This window comes from Rhineura floridana, chromosome 5 (assembly GCF_030035675.1).
Source record: "Rhineura floridana isolate rRhiFlo1 chromosome 5, rRhiFlo1.hap2, whole genome shotgun sequence".
NCBI lineage: Eukaryota > Metazoa > Chordata > Lepidosauria > Squamata > Rhineuridae > Rhineura > Rhineura floridana.
The window spans coordinates 114346085-114369108 of record NC_084484.1 but is presented as its reverse complement, the minus strand read 5'-3'; the positions used below and the strand labels follow the sequence as shown (position 1 = coordinate 114369108).

General features: G+C 40.9%; 1 long non-coding RNA gene across 1 annotated transcript; it reads right to left on the bottom strand.

Moving 5' to 3' along the window:
* Positions 1-9407: 9407 nt before the first annotated feature.
* On the bottom strand, positions 9408-22423 carry LOC133385909 (uncharacterized). Its single transcript, XR_009763003.1, has 3 exons — positions 22351-22423; positions 10718-10851; positions 9408-9507 (listed from the first exon to the last, which is right to left on the bottom strand). It is a non-coding gene; the product is annotated as an uncharacterized LOC133385909 (long non-coding RNA).
* Between the last annotated feature and the right edge of the window lie 601 nt (positions 22424-23024).

Genomic DNA, 23024 nt, shown 5'->3' with positions numbered 1-23024 from the left:
TCAGAACAAAAGGAGGTGATTCAGCCACTGAGAAGACTCTTTTCAGTAGTTAACACTCTCCTCTTTTGTGTTTATTGGCTCCTAGGGACATCTGTTGTTGTGGGAGAAGGATTTCATTCTCAACCCAGCAGCAATAAAAGAGGGAGGGGTGTGGCTATGACTATCATGAATGTGGTTAGGACTGCACTTCTGAATTTGCCACTACACTCCTTGTCCTGAGGATAGTTCCAAGAACCCGAGAGAGAGGCCTGGAGAGCCATATTCCATCCCTAACCCTGAGGTTCCCCACCCCTGGATTAAGGCACATTACCTTACCTGACAGAGAGAAGAAGGAATCATCCTTACTAACAACTTCAACTGGATATTCAGCTGGAATGGATTTATTAACTCAAAACCTTTGTTGCAGTTTGCATTTTACACCATCACCTGCCTTTAGCAAATCTCTGCAGTGCCCGGGCTTGGCAGGCCCTCTTCCCTTAACACACAGGCCACATTCCAACTCAGTTATGCTTGAGCCCATCCATTTCGGTGAAAAATAAAAGCATCTACAACTCTGGTAGAACCTTGCCATAGTATATAAAGCAATTCCAATAAAAATTTTATATATACATATTCTGGGGCCTGGGTCAGTTCGTTCAAGCTCTAGAAATCTCATCAAGCGGGAATATACTCTTACGCATTTCGTAGCACATGAGGATGAACGGGCAAGCGCGCACTCTTAAGCCTTTCCCGATCATATTTCCCCCTACGACCTCACTCGGTGGGTAACTGGAGAGCTCTGGCAACGCCTGGCCATTTAAGCCAAATCGAAGCCATCAGACCCCTTGTGGCGCGCTTTCCCCCTCTGCACCCCTTTCGTGGCGGCGTGTCTGTATGTCCGCCCTCCCCTTCAGCCCGCCGGGCTGCCACCTCTTGAACAGCCTTACTGGTTGGAAATGGCAAGTCTGGGAAGTTTCGCGGCAGGAGTCGCCCGCGGAGGAGGAAACGGAGCGCATCTCTTGTTACGCCCGAGCAAAGTGTAATTCAGGACCCGGTGGCTGCCCCCTCCTTGGCTCCTGCGGGCCTCTCCCCGCCAGTCCTTTAGCCCGCCCAATGCCTTCGCCCTGATCCGATGCCACACCCTGTGGGACGTTGATAGAATAAGGGCCGCCCAACAACAGATGGGGGCCGGGAGGGGGCTTGGACAGGAAAAGCCACAAATGTCTGGACTGACACACCCTCCGAAGTTCTTCAAGTCCAGTTAGGAAGAAGACTCGGGAAACGAGAAAGCGCAGAGGGGCGAGCAAAGACCTTGGCTTCACCTTCCTTGCGAACGGCGCTCCAAGTGACCCCAAATCCTGACTTTGCCCTTCTCGCGCAAATCATCACTCGGAGCTTAGGGGACTTCGCCGTGAGCAGAGCGGACTTGAGACGGCTTCTCTCCCCCTCCCCCACTCTCTCTCTGGCTGCGGAGGGGGTTCCCAAGCCCCGCCTGCCCCCTCGCTAGACTGCCCGCCCCAGAGACTCACCTCTGCTTTCTGCCTCTCCCAGCGCCCTTCCCGAAAAGGCAACGGCGACGCGCCGTCCAGCAAAGAAGAGGTGGGAGCGCCTGCTGCGGCCGCTGCCGCTCGTTGCCGAGTTCTGCGCCTCCACCTGAGGGGAGGAGCTGCAGCCTAGCCGCCGCCTCAGCCGAAGGAGAGCCTACCGGCCCGGGTCCAGCAGTTCAGGCACACGCTCTAACAGTCCCTAGTAACACGGGAGACTCGGAAAGGCACCTCCGGGAAAGAAGGAGCAAGCCTCCCTGGCTGAAAGAGCCCGTCCCCCTGAAGAACCGCTGAGAGGTCGCGGGTGGAAGGGGGAGTGCAGGTTTGATGTTAATTCCTCCACGTGGAGGGGGCCGCGGCTGCTCCAGGGACAACTGCCCAGTAAAAGCTATGTCTGACCCAGGACAGTCGGGATACGGCTCACAAACACACACGCGGGGGGGGGTCACTTCCCCAAAGTGTGATCGCCCATGTCCCTGAGGAGTGTTTGTGTGAATATTGCAATCATGGGGTTACTGCAAAGGGTGGTGAGGGGTAGTAGGTACTCCCCAATATGTCCTGCCCCTCCCTCAATATTTCCCACTACCCAGTTCCTCATCCCCCGAAGCTTAGTGAGAATATATTAAGATCCTATAGCTCATTAATTCAGTCCTACCTCATTCTTCTTCTAATCATGGTCTTTGCCACCCCTTTGCTCCCCCAAACTAGCGTTTTCTGGAGTCCGGGGCACCCCTGGTGCAACCAGTGTGTGTGTGTGTGTGGTTCTTTACTAGTGCCAATTTGTATGAGCACCGGGTGTATCTTTCAGCCATCATACTCATGTGGAGCTCTGCCGAAAGGATACGTGGAGACTATTTATAGTTACTGTGAGCAGAGGAGAAAGCACTCTGCAGCTGCACAGAAGACCTCTCTAGTTGATCACATAATTTCAATGCTTTGAAAATAGCTTTCAGTACATTTCCCTGGATTTGAAAATAAAAGGGGGTTGGAAACTGAGCTGTAGTAAGCACTGACTCAAATTATGTCGTGGATATATAAATGCCTCTTTAAACATCTAATAATTCTAGTAAATGGTTCAGCAAGGAACAATTCAGCTTGGAGTCAAGTTGATTCGCTATGCCATGTCAGGATGTCAAAGGGATATGGCTTATGCCACAGAATGGTAGCTCACCATTTGCCCAAGGTTGTACAATCATGTTCTACAGACAACAGAGCTATTGCAATGCTACACCGCAAAGAAATAGACAAAGAAAGCAATAGCAATTACAAAGCCCTAATAATCTGTTGTGGGGAAACTATACAAAGAGCATTAATAAAAACAAGATTGTTTATGTGGGAAAATTTAATTGGAATGTTTCAAGTAGTTGCACAATTGGCCTTGCCCATACTTCACATTAAGAGACTTAAACAGCTAATTAGCTGGGACGGATTAGGAAATAATAGGAGGAAATTAGTAGTAATTTATTTCAACTTGAAGTTTATATGGGAAAGTTTATTGCCACAGAGCACCACCATCCTGGGCAGCTGACAAAGGATCTTATTGATATTCAAATCTACTTAAAATAACAGTGTATTTTAATTCAATGGTGTATATTAATTATATATGAATAACTAATAGCTGGAAAGCTGGCCTCTTCCAGGCACATAAGCTTCTAAAAATGCAAGGAATATTCTTTGGGGATATCTTTTCGTATACTTATGCAAATTGAATTAATCACTGGAGATATTTTTTAAAAAGAAAAATGGAACATGTGAAGTCCAAAAACATTTCAGTACCATGGACAATAGCAATTCACTAGTGGTCAACAGTGTTCCAGCTCATTAGAGCCATGAGAAACAAAATATCCTAGCGCTTAAAAAATGGTCACATGGTGATGCATTAAAACATGAAAGCATTTCGCATTATAGTAGCTATAAAATATATATAATGCAATCTGCACTCCAAATGTCAAAGTGTACTTTTCAAGTAGAGGCAATGGCCGTACACTCCTCTGGCCAAGATCTTCTTTGTATTTGTGATGACTGAATGCACACAGACTCCCTTTTTCTGCACACCCAGAACATTTATTTTAATGCATTCATTAAATTTTTGTTCTTCCCTTTCCATGAGGATCTCAGGTCAATCTGCATGGTTTTCCCCCTTTCATTTTATGTTTGCAACAGCTATGTGAACAACTCGTTCAGTTGAAAGAAGTCAATCTGTCCAAGGTCATCTATTGAGGATTGTGGTGGACCAGAGATTGGAACCAGGGCTTTTTGGCCCTAATCCAGCACTTTCACCACTACACAATAGTAACTTTCAATATGAGACACTTGTATATGGCCATTTGCATGGAGGACCAGTTTGTGTGATCTTTCCTACTCCTCTTCATTTGAAGACAAAATATTAGATTAATGTAAAATGAGTTCATGCATACATAGCCCACTTGTACCTAAGTGTACAGTCTTTATAGCCTTTGCTGACAACACAACTAAGGGTCATAAACGATTAAATAAAATGTAGCTCTCCTGAGGAAACCAGAATCTTAGCTGATCAAAAAGGCCCTTAGGTGCCGTCTCTTCACAGAGGGAAACTATCCTCTTCATCCTTAACCTACAGCCCTCTCAGCCCCCAGGCTTAGGTAACACATGCTCACCAGGATATACTGCAACATTATATTGTGGGACCCCATTTATTCCCTCCAATAGCCAACCTGAAGGATAAGAGTGCCTATCAGCTTGGGAATGAAATGGGCTCCCCCAAAATAAGGGGCTTGTATCTGATGTAGCAGTAAGTAATTCCTTCCATCAGTGCAAGGATTTATGCTTACACACTGGAACTTTCCTCTTTCTCCTCCCTCTGAATGCCCTCTAAATCTTTTCCGGTGGTTCGCCCAACACTCTGGAGCAGATTTGGGGAGGGTGCAGGGGGCATGCAGGAGGAAGAGTGGGGGAGCTCCATTGTGCAAGTGTAAATCCTTGCTCTAATGGAATGAGTGCATTGGATTGCTTGGCAATCACTCGTGACCAAGTAAGACTGTGTTCCAAAATAAAGTCTTTCCATGGGACTTTTGTTATGGAAGACGCCTGTGCGTGATTTTGTTTTACGTGGGGAGATCGGCGCACTTTACTCCCCCACTCGTCTAAATGTAATTTTTGCTTTTTGAAAAATGTACATTTTTTATGGGTAGTGCCTGCCAGGAGCTGAAACCAGCTGCATATCAATCTCTAAATGGACTGGCTGGACTGCTGTGATGTCATGAATATGCTCAGTCAACTATATTGATAATTACGATAGGAAAGCAAAATATACTTTTGGTGGGGCAGCCTCAGGGCACATATGCAAGATCATTAATACAGGCTAACACCTCCTTTAAACAGTTTAATCATTTAAATAATTAAACTTTAAATAATTATACAAAAGTGCTTTGTAGTATTGAAAATCAGGGTTGTTAAAGAGTGATTTTTGAAAAGCTCATTTTTAAATCCTTTCAATGCATACGTCCTGTAGTCATCCTAATCCTTTAAGTACAATTATATGGATCCAGTGAATGGTAGTTGTTCCAGAGCAATCAGTGAAAGAATATAAGAATGAGATTTGTGTACATGGAATAGAACTGGACCTAAGGGTGGGGGGGATTATTGAGTTTTGCTAGGATTATGGGAAAGAGATCAACTGAAAGACAACTGAAATATCAGAGAAGAGCTGTGGGTCAGGAAACTGTTGGGAAGGAAAGGCTTAATTTCACCTATTGATTTGAAGTTACCAGCCAGATCTTTGGCTGCAGATCTCTAGCATTTAGATTGATTTTCCTTCTTTTTGTAGAAGTTATTTTATATTTTCTGTAACCCATAACTCAGGGTGTTTATTCACTGTCAGCTATTTTTCTATTCTGTGACTTCATTTGTTGCTGAGCACCTCTGTCTCCAGTCTTAGGGAATGCCCCATGCAGAATACAGTGGAAGCATTGGAGGCATATGGTAGAAACTAAGACCAGTGAAATGACACAAACCATGTTTTGTTCTGCAAACAATCTTCCATCAGAAATAATGCACTTCAAAACACTACAGAATTCCCAAAAGATATACATCAGGTCTCCTGAACCTGTTGCTTTCCATCTTTCTCAATACATGATATGATGGGGAAAATACTGGGATTCGAGTTTCATTCTTGTTCTTGATTTTTTGTGGAATTTCCCTCACTTTAATTGTGTGTGTGTATGGGAGGGACTTTTGTTGCTTGCATTTCTTTAAAAGCCAGCAGACTGTTCATGACGGACTTGCAACTTGACAATTGTCCATCTTACTAGGTTCTAATTTAATATAAATGGTGTCACTTTGTGACGGATGGACGGACGGACGGTCGGACAGACAGACAGACAGACAGATAGATAAGAAGAACAAACAAATTTTTTTTTGATTTTTCACCAACACTTTGGTAATATTTGTGGACAACAGATTATACAACTGTAGTGGACTTGATGCTCATTATGAGTGGGTGGTATGTTTTATGACACTATCATTTGGGGCTGCACTGTCATTATCAACACAAGAGGAACACCAGTTCAATAGCACAGCTGACACCTGATTGCGTTTTAGGCTCTCTCCATTTGTGTTAATGTGTGTTTTGGTTGTACATCTGTTACAGTATTTATTTACTTACTTACTGTAAGCTCTTTAACCAAAAATCCTGCCAGACTAGAGTAGCTTACAAAATCAGAAGTAAACCAATCACTGTCCTCAAGCTTACACTCTACCATATGAGAGACCCCAAGAAAAAGAGATTGGGGGTGGGAGGAGCAAGTTCTGGCACAAGTTCTCAAAGTTACCGTTCTTATCATGTAGTTTTATAGTTCTGCTTCTGCATATTCTGGCTTTCTTGGAAGAACTCTTCAACCCCACCCATCAGATCTGGAGCAGAGTAGAGCAGGTGACAAATCACTGGACCAGGAGGGCAGGGCATCTCCTACCACACAGTTCTTTCTTCAGACAGCTGACTTGATGGCAGGGAGAATCCTCACAGGGAGGGCATGATGGTGTTGCCCTTTTCCCTTACCGGCATTAGTGGCAATTCTGGCTGTCTCGGCCTTGCCAAAGAGCAACTTGGAAGGATTCTCTCCCCACCCCCCACTGATCACATCCAGAGCAGAGCAAGTGACAATGTCAGGGCCATGAGGATGGGCCTGTTCCTGCTACAGAATTCTTTCCTCAGACAGTACCTGTACAATATTAATATTTGTGGCATTAATATACCACATTTTGAATGTTCTAAGTGCTTCATATACATTAACTCTATAATCCTATAAGGTAGAAGGCCAGGATTAGTATCTTTAATGGAGAATAGTAAGAGTGAGTGATTTGGTTGGCCCAGTTCATACTCATGCTATTAGGATGCAGCACCTCTTGGCTGCTATAATGGACATCATAGCCTAGAGAATCTAGATGGCTAAGTTGCAGAAGTCTTCACTCTACACTAGATAGAACATTCCACACAACCTCTCTACCATGAAAAAGCACCAGCAATAAACTCAGCGAGTTAGCTAGAGCCATGTTCCTTCCTATATTTTGTTTTTTTAAACCCACAAAAAATGTAAATATACTGCCTTCAAGTCAATTCCAACTTATGGCAACCCTATGAATAGGGTTTTCATGAGGCTGAGAGGCAGTGACTGGCCCAAGATCACACAGTGAGCTTCATGGCTATGTGGGGATTCGAACCCTGGTCTCCCAGGTCATAGTCCAACACCTTAACCACTATACCACACTGGCAAATACATAAAAATATACTTTTGATATTAATAGGACTAAGACTACTGTTAAATCAATGAATGTGTCATGTAATATGAATATTTATCTTCTTAAAGACTAAAACCTGTGCTTGGGTTGCCGTGATATATTGATATAGGTTTAAAAGCCTAATTCAACTCACAAACCATAGCAGATGCTTGCTAAGTTTTTAGAGATTTAATAACTGCCCCCTTGAAATATCCTAGGTCAAAAGGGTTCACTGGCTCTCCAAGCAGTCAGTCAGGAGCCTTTCCCATCCCAACTGAAGATGGCAGGAACCTGGGACATTTTGCATGCAAGCATATGTTTCTGCCACTGAGCTCAGCTCCAGCCCTTCCACCCTTTGCCCACTATAGTTGACATCACAGAGGTTCATTCCTGGCATATGCAGTCTTTATGGGAATACCTTTATGTAAATCATAACCATTAGCCTATATCAAGACTCTTTTCTATTGGCTGTCCACAAATTATGTGTCATTTGTATATATAACATGACTGAGATTTTCTCTTTATCATCTTTGTCATTTATCAATACACTGTGGATGCTGAAATGAAGTATGTCATGGCTTTGTACTACAAGGTCACTTAGGTATACAGATGGTCTGAGATATGAAGCATGGAAAGAGTTTTTTTTTTTAAAGATATGGCTAAAGCAGCCTTTCCCAACCAGTGTGCCTCCAGATGTTGTTGGACCACAACTCCCATCAGCCTCAGCCAGCATTGCCAATGGTCAGGAAAGATGGGAATTGTGGTCCAACAACATCTGGAGGCATACTGGCTGGGAAAGGCTGGACTAAAGCCATGAACTTAGTTATAATGAAAGTTCTCTGAGAACATTATCTTAGGAAGCTCAGCTATGCCACAACTGTTCCGGGTGGTGGGTAACTCATTTCTTAGAGAAGTCCAGATGATTGTTGGGGGCTAGGCATAAAGTAGGCCAATATCAGATGCTGTGTTGTAATTGCAGCCAAGAGATTATAAATTCAGACTAAAAATTTCAAAGCTTTTGCACACACTCAGAATTTACACTCCTAATAATTTAATGTAGATTATATTGGCACATAAAAAGTGCTTTATATTGTTCAAAATGCCTCACACACATGATCATTGTAATCCTTAATACAACTGTGTAATGTGGCCAGTATTATTCCAGTTTTGCAGATGAGGAACCGAGGCACAATATATTGGTTTTCCTGAGATCACCTAGTAAATTCATGACTGAAATGAGATTTGAACCACAGATGTGCCAATTCATAGTTCAGACACTCTACTACACTGGCCCTAAGAATGCACCATGTGTGATGTACATTAAAAACACAGGCTTATAATACGAGATTTGGGAAGCTCTATCATTTCTACTTAAGGCAAGAAAATGTGGCAATTTGATCACTGAATGTAAATCCTGCATCTGGGAAACTATTCCCCTCAAAAATGTGTCTGGGAAACTATTCCCCTCTCCCCTCCTTTCCTTAGACTTCACATGCATCTTTTTGTATGACTATCAGAAAATAGAAAAGCCAGTTGGTAGCTGGCTACTGCATTATAGAGGATTGTCCCATTGGTTGTTTTATTTATTTTAAAACATGAATTAATGTCAAAGGGTTATCTTACATCCAAAATATCTACATTCAGCCTGCAAACCTAATGAATGAGGAACCAGACCCTCCAGATGTTGCTGGACAGCTCCCTTTTAAAAATATATAGTTTATGGGTTTTTTAACATGATTACACTAAAATGATACAATCCCTTATTCCCTCCCCCACCCTCTTCCCATCTCCCTTTGCCCTCATGCCCTTTTCTATTTCTTTACATACATTTTCATTTCTTATGATCAGTTGTTTAACATGTTATGCAGTGTCCAGGTTCATATGCTCAGATAAGGGTTACAATAGATGAATGCCAATGTTTTGCTGGAGTCCAGGGTTAACAACCATTGCTTTGGAGATGTGTCTGTTCCTGCATTGTTTTGTGCCTCCTACTTCTTCTAGTTGTGGGTTTTACTCAATGAAGAGTTCCAAAAATGCACTCCAAATCTCTTGAAAGTGTGACTTTTTGTGTAGTTTATACAACATGATTTCCTCATGAGCTGCTAGCTGCAGGTCTTGTATTCAGTTTTCTGCGCTTGGCGTGGTCTGATCTTTCCAATGATGAAGGACAATTTGTTTTGCTGTTAGTGTTGCCTCAGTGAAACCATCTTGTCCTTTTGATAGCTCCCACCTGGTAGGGATGTAGCCGATTATTGTGTTGGTGTCTCCTATTTATAGGGATTTGTCTAGGACCAAGTTAATTCTAACCTGTACTTCCTTCCAGAAGGGATTGATTACTGTGCACTTCCATAGTGAGTTAGGTCCGCTTGTGACTGTTTGCATCCCCAGCAGTTGTCCCTAGGTCTAATATTACTAGGAGGTAAGCCCCATTAAACTAAAGTGGTTTTACCTCTGAGGAGACAAACACAGGATGGCACTGTGAGAGATGCCAAACATCACAGTGTGCATGATGTAGACCTGATGCCTGAAATAGTATTGTCACTTCAAAAATATATAAGCAAGCCTAAGACCTTTATATTAGCACCCATTGTAAGCATATTATGTTTTGAAACAAGATCATATTCTATATTAAAGTTTCCTTTGTTCCAAATGAAAGTGCTGTCACACTCCTTGCATTTCATGCATTCTTTCAGGGCAAATGAGCATTTCTACCAAGCTATTAGGGGGAAAAACCATGAGGGACTGTGCCAGATGTAGCTACTTTATTTATCTGTTTATGACATTTGTATGCCGCACCATAAGATAAAATTCTCTGGGAGGCTTGCAATAAGCAAGTTTAAAAAATTGAAATACATAATAGAACACAGAACCATTAAAAAGAAAAAAACCCTACGACAAAATAGAACTCATCACATCCATAAAATTAAAAACAGATTTAAAAAAAGAGGGCCAGATTACCTACATTATTTAAATAGCCATGGTGAACAGAAAGATCTTCACTAAAAAGGCCACAAAGATAGCACCAAGAGAACATTTCTGGGGAGGCTATTCTAAAGCAGAGGCACCATTACTAAAATAGCCATCTCCCTAGGGGTTGCCTGCCTCTGTTCATTCAGCAGGGGTAGCCAAAGCATGGCCTCTGAAGGGCATCCTAAGGTGCAGGCAGGTATATATAGGAGAAGGCAGCACTTGAGTGCATCATGACTAGTTCTAGATTTTGGCAACCAGTTATTGCCTGGTTTATATTGTTAATGATTGTTTTTGCTTCTCCTCCCAAGGTTTCTCTAGGTTGACTTAGGATACTGCATTTCCTGGACTTTTCTACTTGAGAGAATTCAGACCAGACATGCTCTGTTCAAGCTGGTATTGATGAGCGGTATGTCATGCTTAATGTATGAGGTATGGGGGATACGATCAAACAAAAATGAATAGCCACCTACCTGAAGGATATGAAGCCATCTGTAGTTTGCTTGCAAGAAATCCATAAAGTAGCATGAGAGACACCCTTGTTGAAGCATCCCTGGTTTGGGAACAGGTGGTAGCTCCAGGGGCCTCAAAGTCCAGGGAGGTGGCACTGGTTTTACATAAAGGATAAGACTTTGTGATTCAAAGGACCCTAACAGAGGACAGATATGTCTTTGCAGAAGCGATGCTTAATGGGCAACATTTACTCACTTTAGGTGTAATATATGCTCCTAATTCACATCAGTTACAATTTTTGAAAAAGTTACTACACCGAGCACATTCCTTTACCAAAGCAGAACAGATAATTGGTGGGGATTTGAACTGGAACACCCAGGGGGTGATTGTAGAAGATCCGTATCAAAAAAAGCGATGGAGGGCACAAACCTCTAGAACAGAAAAATTGGCATTTAATAACAAACTGAAATTATTTAGACTGCTCTCAAGGTTAGGTCTCCAAGATGTATTGTGGTAGATGCATCCAAATGATCCCAGCTTCACATTTCATTCATCCATGATAGATTACATTCTCAGGACAGCTGGGGTCAGGAGGACGGTATCTTCATCTGGTATTGGAATAATCAAAGTAACAGATTGTGCCTCTGTTTGGTCCAACTTTCAGCTAATGGATCCCACAGAACATATGCCAGTCTGTCGATTCCCATCCTAATCTCAAACCAGGCAGCTAGGGATAGAATATAGGAAGCACTCAATAATTATCTGGCTGAGAACTGCCCAGAGGGCGTCTCCAGTACATGCTGTGGGAGGCATCAAAATCTGTTATTTGAGGAGTATCTATACAGGAATATAGCCGGATCAAGAAAGCAGCATGACTTTGTGATAATGTATTAGAGCAAGAAATAGTGCAATTGCTGCAGGTGTATAAAACAACAGGCACCAAGAAGCTATATAGACAAACTGAACAAAAGTGCAGGGGATTGGATTTATTAGAAATAAATAAGACTGCAGTAAGACTGCTTTATTTGAAACAAAAGTACTATAGATTTGGAGGGAAAGATTCTAGGTTCTTAGCCAACAGACTGATAAAATGCAAAGAAAAGTCTAAAAGTTTTTAAAGTATTATAAGTCGCTTTTTAGTTCCACTCACCGAGTTGTGACTCAGATATGGCGGTATTTGGCAGGGGCAAATTTACCAAAAATAGACACTCAAGAATTCCTGAATTGTCCCATCTCTCCTGATGAGATTGTGGAAGCAATATAAAGCCTCCAACATAATAAATTTACAAGTCATGTTTATAAACATTATACTTCGATGCCACAGTTACATAGGTTATATAATGAAGACTCCCCACCAAACACCTGGAGACACTCTACTAATAGCTATCCTCAAGCCCTTTAAAAATCCTGCTGATGTAGAAAGCAGAATTTAGTATTCTTTACTGAATCAGGATTATAAACTGTTTAATTTTAATTAATAGATTAAAATTGCATGTCTATCTCTATATCCATCCTGATCAGACAGGTTTCATTCCTTGGTGCCAGATATCAGATCCAATTCAGAAACTTTTTAATATTCTATATTTTTGCAAAATTACACAGACCCGGATGGCTATTTTAGTATCAGATATCTATAAGGCATTCAACTGTGTAGAAGGAAAATATCTGAAAGAAATAATTAAGATAATGCAGTTTGGCTCTAAATTTGAGTGTGTAGAGGATCAAATCTATCAAATCACCCATGCACAGATAAGAAGAAATGATACAGACTCAGAGACCATACCTCTGGTCCGAGGAATAGAACAGGGTTGCCCACTTTCCCCTCTTTTATTTAATTGGGCTTTAGAACTCTTGGCACAGAGGCTCAGAAGCAATCCAATGGTGAGAAGGAAAAAAATACACTGTATTCTTCTGGGGCTTTATGCAGATGACATGGTTTTAACTCTTGAAAATCTTATACAAGTCATTCCAGCCTTGTAATCCGAGTTTCAGCAGTTTTCAAAGGTGGTGGGACTTACGATTAGTTTGAAGAAGTCAGAATTGATGGGTATCCATTTGGCTCCTACTCTGCAAAAGCAGATATTACAAGCATTTTAAATTCCTATTGTTGTTATCTGCCTTCAAATCTATCAGAACTTATGGCGACCTTATGAATCAGTGACCTCCAATAGCATCTGTTATGAACCATCCTGTTCAGATCTTGTAAGTTCAGGTCTGTGGCTTCCTTTATGGAGTCAATCCATCCCTTATTTGGCCTTCCACTTTTTCTACTCCCTTCTGTTTTTCCCAGCATTGTTGTCTTTCCTAGTGAATCCTGTCTTCTCGTTATGCATCCAAAGTATGATAACCTCAGTTTCATCATTTTAGCTTCTAGTTATGGTTTAATTTGTTCTAATAACCAATTATTTGTCTTTTTCACAGTCCATGTTACCTGCAAACCTCTCCTCCAACACCACATTTCAAATGAGTTGATTTTTCTCTTATCCCCTTTTTTCACTGTCCAACTTTCACATCCATACATAGAGATCAGGAATACTATGGTCTGAATGATCCTGACTTTAGTGTTCAGTGATACATCTTTGCATTTGAGGACCTTTTCTAGTTTTCTCATAGCTGCCCTCCCCAGTCCCAGCCTTCTTCTGATTTCTTGACTATTGTCTCCATTTTGGTTAATGACTGTGCTGAGGTAATCCTTGACAAGTTCAATATCCTCATTGTCAACTTTAAAGTTACAGAAATCTTCTGTTGTCATTACTTTAGCCATTTTGACGTTGAGCTGTAGTCCTGCTTTTGTGCTTTCCTCTTTAACTTTCATCAGCATTCGTTTCAAATCATTACTGGTTTCTGCTAATATTATGGTATCGTCTGCACATCTTAAATTATTGATATTTCTCCCTCCAATTAATATTTCTCCCTCCAATTTTCACACCTCCTTCATCTTGGTCCAATCCCACTTTCTGTATGATATGTTCTGCATGTAGATTAAACAAATAGGCTGATAAAATACTGATACGTCATAAAAAATTAAGCATTTGGGTGTGTATATAACTAAAAGCCTTAACAGATTATACCAAACTCACTATAGCCTGACTTGGCAGCATATCAGTGCTGAAGTAAACAGATGGAAAAAACTGAAGCTAACTTTAATGGATAGGATTGTGCAGCAAGGTCCAGCCCTAACATTAGGCAGAGTGAAGTGGTTGCCTCAACCGGCAGATGCTGGGTGGTAGTGAGTAACAGCAAGGTGCAGAGTACAGAGTTGTGTGTGACATGCACAGCCTGCTCAGTGCCCCCTAAGATGCCTGCTGCCCTGAGATGTACTGGAGGACACTGCCCATTGCCAATATTGCAGTAAGATTCAGCTGCCAGTCTGTAGAAATAGGACAGGGGGATTGTCCTTCCTCAGGCAGCAAAATCCTTTGGACTAGCACAGTCTGTAACAAAATATTGCAGTGTCATTCCCTAAGAGGAGTGCTCCTATTCAGGGTGCAAGCCAGCTAGCAATCCATGCTCTTTTCCAGGATACTTTAAGCTGTAAAGAGTGGAAGCAAGACATTCCATCCCCACCCCACCACTCCAGTTTTCCTTTTCCACACAATATACTATGGTACTGAGTATGGTTAGTTCTCATTAGACGTTTTTGGTGGATTTGCCCCTTAGTTGCTTTTTTTTTTTTAAGAATTTCCTTTTACTTCTGCAAAGCTAGTGTTCCCCCAAACAGGTTGATATTTTCCTCTTGTTTCTCATTGGCCCTGTTTTTAATCCAGTGCTGTTGGCACTTACCACTTGAGCTGGCTTTAACAGGAGTAATTTGTTGAAGGATATTGTTATGAGCATGGGGGTTGGAATGGATGATTCCTGTGAGTCCCCTTTCCAGCCTCTGATTTGGAATCCTGCCTGCTGGCCAGATGAATTTCTTTTGTTAAACAAATAGAGTGGCCAGGTAGGATAATGGGTCCATCAGTTGCCCAGCAACTGGTGCAATGGGCCAGGAAGATCCTTTTGTTATTGGAACTCTTGATGACTTCCCAGAAGGATTGCTCCGCCTGTGGCTGCCTCTGAGATGAGCTCTGTCTCAGAGGAAGCTTTTTTCAGTTTAAAATCAGTCAAAAGGGAACTTTGACTGGTATAAATGTTCTCCCAGGCAAGGGTGAACCGAAGATTATCCACAGAAACTTCGTTGGGCTGTCAGTGGCTGGAATTGATCAGGAATTCCCTGGGAAAAGAAGGCATACCTAGCAGCCGAGGACGGAGTTAGGACTTCCAGCAAGCTGGGCTGAAAAAAAGCGAGACGTTTTTTCTTTTAAACGATCCACAACGGGCGAGCTTTCTTCTGTCTAATCTTATCACTTGGCTTAAATTACTACAGTAAAAGAGATTTGTTTAAGAATCAGCAATCAAGATACCTGGGTGAGTTACACTTCTCTCTTTTATACAAGGAATTAAGGAGGAGGAAAGAAAATTTAAAAAGCTTATCTTATTTTTTATGGCAAAAAGCTGGCCTGAATTTGGAAACTATAAAGATTAAAACGGATGAGGGGCAATTTACCGGAAGAGAAAATCTGATTTAGATGATTATTTGATTGATATATGTCTGGGATTACTTTTTCTTGGACTATTTTCTTTAGATGAATCTGCTGTTTGTGTATGTTACTAATTGTTCGGCGCTGTGAACCAAATTTGTTTTGCATTCTTGGACGTGCGGGAGATAAGAACTGTGCTGGCCAGATGATGTCAACAGGCCTGGAATATTAACTCCCTTATTGCTGGAAAAAGAAGCAAATTACTCTTTGCTTGGGAATTGTGGCTATATTGGAAATTTGAAAGGTTTTTTCTTCGGCTTTAAGAATGACAATCAAAGAAGTGGCAGAGACCCTGGATGTACCCCTGGAAGGGTTTTCCCCTCTGGATATGTTTCGGAAGATAATGGATGAGATTAAGATAACGAAACAAGAACTGGGACAGAGTAGACAAGAGATGGCAACTGAATTTGGTAAAGTGAAACAGGAGCTGAAAGAAATAAAGGATTATATGAGAAAAGAAGCAGATGGACAAGCAATAGAAGATGAAAAAGAAATTAAAGGGAAGGAGCAAATTCTGGAGATTGGATCAGATATATCAAATGTGGAATTGGAAAAAGATTTGGACTTTATGGCAAAAATTAAAGGGAGGATGCAAGTCCTGGAGATTGGAACAGATATATCAAGTGTGGAACTGGAAAAATATTTGGAGTTTGTGGATCCTGGAGATAAAGATTACTGTTTGGAATTCGGCGTTGTCGCTGGAGAAATTGATGAAGATATCAGAGATAAAGCTATCAATGTTTCGATGGAGTTTCTGGACTGGAATGATTTGATGGAACTTGAGAGAAAATTTATAGAATTAATTCCAGATATGTGACAATGGAAAAACTCTCAAGAGATGTGCTAGTGCATTTCATAAAAAAGAGGAACAGAGATATGACTTTACAACAATATTTCAGCTACACATTCAGAATTGATGGCAAGGAAATATTTGTGATGAAGGAAATTCCCATCAGACTCTTACTATATGACTATGACTATGACAGCAAGATTATTATGGGTGCAAGGATGGAATTTGGAAGATGGAATTAACACTGATAATGGAAAAATGGCTATTGAAATTACTGGACCTAGCAGACTTGATGAGATGGATTAATTTGACATGTTTATTTGGAGAAAAATCGATGGATATATTTCTCAAGGAGTGGAAACCTCTCTTTGACTTTTTACGGAAAGAATAAAGTGATGTTAATGAGATTTGATGATTAATTAAGATAACTACTGGAGGAAAGTGATTTTGTAATATATTAAGAGACAGGTTTGTTATATATCATAGACCTATAACTGATCTGCGACAAATCGGAAGTCAACATTTTATTTTATTGTTTAATTTGTTTCTTTTTTGTTTTGTTTTGTGTTTGAAAATTTGAATAAAATTAATGAAAAAAAAAAAGGAACTCTTCAGGAGAGCCTCCGCCCCCCTTCCTAGCCGCTAGCACAGGTTTGTGCTTTGAGTGTTTTTAGTTGTGTCTAGAGAATGGCTGGGGCTGCAGGCAGGCAGAGAGGCTATCCCTCTTCACCATGGCTTTAGGATGCCTCCTGCAACCCAGATGGAAACGCTGGATATTGAACTGCTGATGCCTTGAACCCCCTCCATCGTAAGCTTAGGTTGGAATGTGTGTAAATAAACAAACCATATTTCATAAAGACACCGCAGTCTCCGCTGACCTTCTTCCCAAAGGAAACCAAACCCTGGATGAGTGCAGGGACCCCTGCGATCTCACCACTTGGAGATTGGGGAGGTGTGCAACAATATCTAGGTATCTTCCCTGAAGAACCAGTAAAAAAGAACATGCTATAAAGAAGAATACATATTCATACTTTTACTGAAATCTTTCAAAAATATATTCTCAGTACTAGAACCTGGGGTAATCTTTTGAAGCTGAATGGTGGAAGGTTCAGGATAAAAGGAAGTCCCTCTACACAGACTACAGTTCAGCTATGGAATGTACTACCACAATGTAGTGATAACCACCAACATTTTAAGGAAGGGTTGTTGTTTTTTGTTTTTATGACTAATTTTAATTGATGTTATCCATTGTATGCTTTTTAATTTCCTTGTTCACTGCTTAGAAACGTTGGTAATTAGTGTTTAAAGTTTGTTTAGTGGTAAATAAACAACGTGGCTTTAAAACAGAATAAGACAAAATCATGATGGATAAGGCTATTAATCATAACGTTTTATTGATTTTCAACAATTGTACACATTTTAAGCAAGTAACAAAATGTGGAGTACAGAAGATAGGAATGTCGCACCGCCATGAAACAAAGCGTTATAAACACTCCCCTTCTCAAAAAGGGTAAATGATGTATACAGTCAGGTATTGGTATTTATTTGTCTTATTAAGCCCCTCCAAAAGGAAGCATTTGTAGTTGGAGGAAATGATGGCAATGATCTATTTACATAAGATAATAAGGGAAACCAAACAGAACCAAATTTATCCCAGTGAGACAGAACATAAGATGAGCTTGCTGGATCAGGTCAATGGCCCTTTTCGTCCAGCATCCTATTTTCACAGTGGCCAACCAATGGGAAGCCGGCAAGAAGGATCTGAGGGCAAGAGCATTCTCCCCTCCTGCAATTTCCAGCAACTGGTGTTCAAAACTGGTGTTATCTTTTCGGCGCCAGGTCAAGACTTTCCTCTTCTCCCAGGCATTTTAGCATGTGTTTTAAATTGTTTTTATATTGTTTTAAATTTTAAAATTGTGTTTTAAATTGTATATTTGTTTTAATGTTTTTGATTGCTGTAAACCACCCAGAAAGCTTCGGCTATGGGGTGGTATACAAGTGAAATCAATCAATCAATCAATCAATCAATCAATCAATCAAAGCATAGATGACCAGGGAGGCAAAGAATAGCCATCATGGCCAGCAGCCACTCAAAGTCTTATCCTCCATGTATTTGTCTAATCCCCTTTTAAAGCAATCCAAGTTGGTGGCATCATTGCCTCCTGTTGGACAGATGCCTTGTCACTCTACTATGCTGCATCAGTTTTTTGTGCAAAGCAATTCTTCATCCCACTTTAATCATTTCTTTTTTATTGTATTTTATCATTATTAGAGAATGAGCACACCCCTAGCATACCACACCGTTTTGAAAAGGTCCAAAGGTTTGCAGCTTCTTTGGTTAGATACTTCCAGTTCTTAAGTATTTGGGTTGCTTTGTAAATTTGGAAACCAGAAAATATTATGACAAAGAGCCCAGAGAGATTTACTATTATCCAAGAAACTGGCTACTGTATACAGAATTAAAATGCAGCATTTCAATTCAGTCGACTCTATTGGCCTAGGAAATGAATTCAGTATTGTAAGAGATATTCAATGATTTGCAAGGAAAGAAAAGAACCACTAACTAACTAAAAGAAAAATATGTAAAACTACATTTTCAATTACTTTTACAAACCCTTTTCAAGACAAAGATAACAAAGAAATTCAATAAGAACTTTCAAAGGAGGGATGGTCTCATTTATTGTGTTATTAGATGTACTAGGAGGTGATTAGCATGTCTGTGTTTTTTTTTCAAATCTGAAAGAGAACTATGAAGTTGCAGGTCATATCCTTTGTAAAGCCTCAAATGATTTCCTCAGCTTTCCCTCCCCTATTACAGAGAGTATTAGAGAAAGTCTAATTCTAGGAAATCACTCACATAAGTAAAAGATCAATGTCAGGTGGAACTTAGGGAATAAGAATGCAGAGGATTTCAGGCATCAGAATTGTTTGTATGTGAATGACAGATGAAATAGAAGAAATCAATAGGATGCTTTGAATAAGGTACCATAGGAAGCAATGAATGCATATTTCAGACCATGTAATCGTTTATGCACGGCAAAGAGTACCAAGACAACTATCCAATTACTACCAAGGAATGTCCCATTCAAGAACACACTGATAACTTTGATATAAGAAGAGGCCTTGATGTTTCAGAATTGTCCTAGTAGCAGCAGCTTTGCTAGCTAAGAAACGTTATTGGGAAATTAGGCTTCAAATTTAAAGAGAATTTGAAGCAAGGTGATCATCCTTCCTGTATACACATCAAATCAACTTTGGTGAAGTCTGCATGGGTCTGATGCATATTAAAAGCATCTTAAACTAATACAGAACATGGTAAATCAATTCAGGCAAGGCAAGTCTTATTTAGGAAATTATTTTACACAGCATAGATTCAGCAAGGGATGGGCAAAACTGTCTATTTCTGGTCTGTGCCACTTTCATATGTTTTACCCATATTTTTATACTGTTTCATTTCTGCATTATATAAGATATGTATCATCTCTCAAATTATATTTAAATGTGCATTCCCCTTTAAAATATGTATTTAATGGCTTATTTTGAAATGTTTAAACTGCCAAGAACTTCATTACAGCATTCAGAGAAATGTGAAATGTGGTGAATAGCTATGTTCCAATCTGTATATCAGTCCAACATGTCATTTCACATAAAAATTCACAAAGTCTGAATTCCTCAAGCATCCCTAACACCTGTACACACATATTCTGGTTGTCTTCATAACAGCCCACTAAGTCAGACTGTTGAAATTCAGTGTGTTAAAGGAGGCAAGACATTATTACTGTTATCATTTAGCTTTTTTCAAAAATGAACTCAAAGCTACATACAATACAATACAAAATAATGAAGCAGATGGAACAGTGAGAAGGAAGTGGGGAGATTTTGACACGTTTAATGGGCAAGGTAAAACAAATAGGCTGGGAATGTGCCAGATACTTGGGTGTAATGAATGCAAAGATGGTTAGACCGTATCCTTTACCCAGTCACTGCCCCACAAGAGCTCTCAGGCTTCTGTTGCTGAAGATATAGGCAGGTCCAAAGGAAGTGAGGCAACGGAAGAGTCAGATAAGGCACATAGTGTGTCTGTATAGTCTCTCCTGAAGAACTTGTCTCTGCTTGGGGAGGGACAGAACATGGTCTCTTCAGGAGTAAGGAAAACCTACTGGGAAAGAATCCTTTCCTTCATTTAGTCACTGCCCCACCAAAGATCATCCATCGTCCACTATGACAATGAATGTATTCCCCATTTTGTGCACAGAGCATTCCACGGCTTATAGCAAAGAATCCCAAAGCCCACAGATTCATCAGAGCATCTGGATTTCAGTCATTATTTTTAGTGAGTTACCACAATAGTACTTACATTTTTAATATTGTATACCCTTGACCGAAGAAGAGTACATTCCTTGTATCTGGGATGGTCTTCCTTCTCCACTGAGTGCACAGCTTTGGGATTGACGCACATGAGCACATGGAGCAGTGAGGGAAGAAAGGGATACCCACCTAGCCAGCCAGATCAGCCAAATCAACCCTGGCAATCAATGGGGTGACCTTGGGCCAGTCACTGTCTGTCAGCCTAACCTACCTCATAGGGTTGTTGTGAGGATAAAATCGGGAGGGTGAAAGCCACCCTGAGCTCCTTGGAGGAAAGGTGGAATACAAATGTAATAAAATAAATAAATAATATATTTTTTAAATATGAATTGCATTCATTCCTTCTAAACATAAATGTCTTTCCTATTTTGATTGACTCCTATAAAAGGGAGTTTCAGAAACAAAGAGGTAATCAAATTCCAGCCTAAGTCTCTTTCCTTCTGAATCTTGAGTCATTTGTATGGATGACTCCTTCAGTAAAAGTTGTCATGTTTATGCATCTTTAGATCAAAGAGTCCATTCTGCAGGCGAAATGTTAAACTGGAACATCAAGGAGACATTAGCCTTTCTTCTGAGCAGTGGTATGTTTCACTAAAAGAAGGGGAAATTGCGGAAGCCCTTGTCAGTTGCACTTTGTGTATTACTTAATGGTGATTTACTAACCAGCTGTCAGATAATATTTGAAGACAGGTGTAGCTAAATATGTGAGCTGGGAAGCCTCACCGCAGCCATGAACTAACTGGATGGTATTAGGCAAGTCATTAATATCTCACACAGCCTATAATGTATAGAATTAATAATACTGATCTAGCTTAGGAAGTTGCTTTAAGGAACACAGAGGTAATGTATGTAAAGTGCTCCAAACATTCAAAAGGCACGCAATAAATGCTATTATTCACTGCATGCTACAGGGGTGCATTTGCAATCATTCCATCACTACACACACACACATGCTGGCTAGGTTCCAAAGAGCTTCTTAGGTAAGAGGGGTTCTATTAGTCTATTGGAATTTCCACCTTTTCCTTTCAACAGCTAACCACCATGATATACTACAAGCTGCTTTTAAAACCCTCTGTTTCAAAAGCTGTCACGTATTCAAATACATGTGTGCATATGCTACAATTAAAGACAAGAAAATCCAAAGTCTCACTGGACTTACAGAACTTTGGGTTTCATGGTTCTTTGGATCCTGCCTATTAGTATAAATCATGCAAGAGTTTTTCACAGGAGAAATCTTCTGAGTGCAGGATTGGAATTCCCGCCAACTCCTGTTCATGGGATGTCCCAGCAAAGTCAATGCAGAGCACCACATTTCTTAATATTTAAGAATTTACAGGACACACCCGTTTTGTAGGACAGTGGAATGGTCCTGAAAATCAGCTGAAGGAACATGATACAATTCTGCTGTTGAAGCTAGCAGGTTGGACCGGCCAAACTTCTTGGATGGGAGAACATCTAAGTGATATTATACAGCCATGAGAGTGGCTGTATACTATAGTCAGTAGGGATTTTTCGCATTCTACCATGTTAAATGAAAATACCCCCCACACACACCTTTCTGGTGCTTTCTATAGTCCCAGTTCAAAACAAAAACTTACAAGTCTTATACTGTTGGATTTAGAATCGCTTGCTCTACAACTCTGAAAGTTTTCTTGGTGATACACAACCCCCCCCCCCCGAGAATTCACAGGTTAAAGTGAAAAACGGGAGAGAGAAAAACAAGAAGCCATTTGGACTTTTTTCTTGAGAAGTTCTCCTAATCTGCTGTCATTCATTAAAACTCAGAGATGACTGTAAGGTATATCTAATCAAATCCCTGAGCTTGCCCCAAACACAGACCTTCATCTTCAGTAGGTTTAAAGTAAAAAAACGGCATGGTTTGTTTTTAATTAATAGATTAAAAATGCATTACCGTGGATTATAACGTCACACAGGCTCAGTAGAAACCAGGAGTTCTTTCGTTTCACTCCCCCTCGTCTCTCCCCTTCCAGTTACTTGGAGGAAGCAGGGGAAGTCTTTTGCTCCTGTGATTGGTGGGCAACAGACATGTGACTCACACTGGCCTTCTGCTCGGCGTTGCTCTTCCCTCATGGTCTGTGTGAGGAAGCACGAGGGAGGAAATGGAGAGCCAGATGGTCAGGAGAGAGAGAGAGAGAGAAATGGACAGTGGAGGGCGAAAGCCAGAGGGCAAGGATGATGGAGAAGGCAGCAGCAGCAGAATGGAGGTGAGTGACGGTGATGTGTGTGTGTTCCCGCCCCCGCTGTCTCCCGCAGCCTGCTCTTTCCGCTGGCTCAATCGCCCTGCCACCCCCACCCCCTATCCTTAAATGGGTTTATAAATGACAAAAGCTCAAATACTTTTTGTTTGCAGTGTGTGTGTCTGTTTGACCTGTGCTCATAACATTGTTGTAGTTATTTTGAGATTGTATGAGGCTCTTTGTAACACTTTAATCTTGAATTTAGCGCACGCACGCACGTGCACACACACACACACACACACACACACTAGTATATGCATAGTGCAGCAGTGGGGAGGGGTGGATATAGTGCTGGATAGGTTACAGCAGCCCTGCAAAGTAGCCTAGT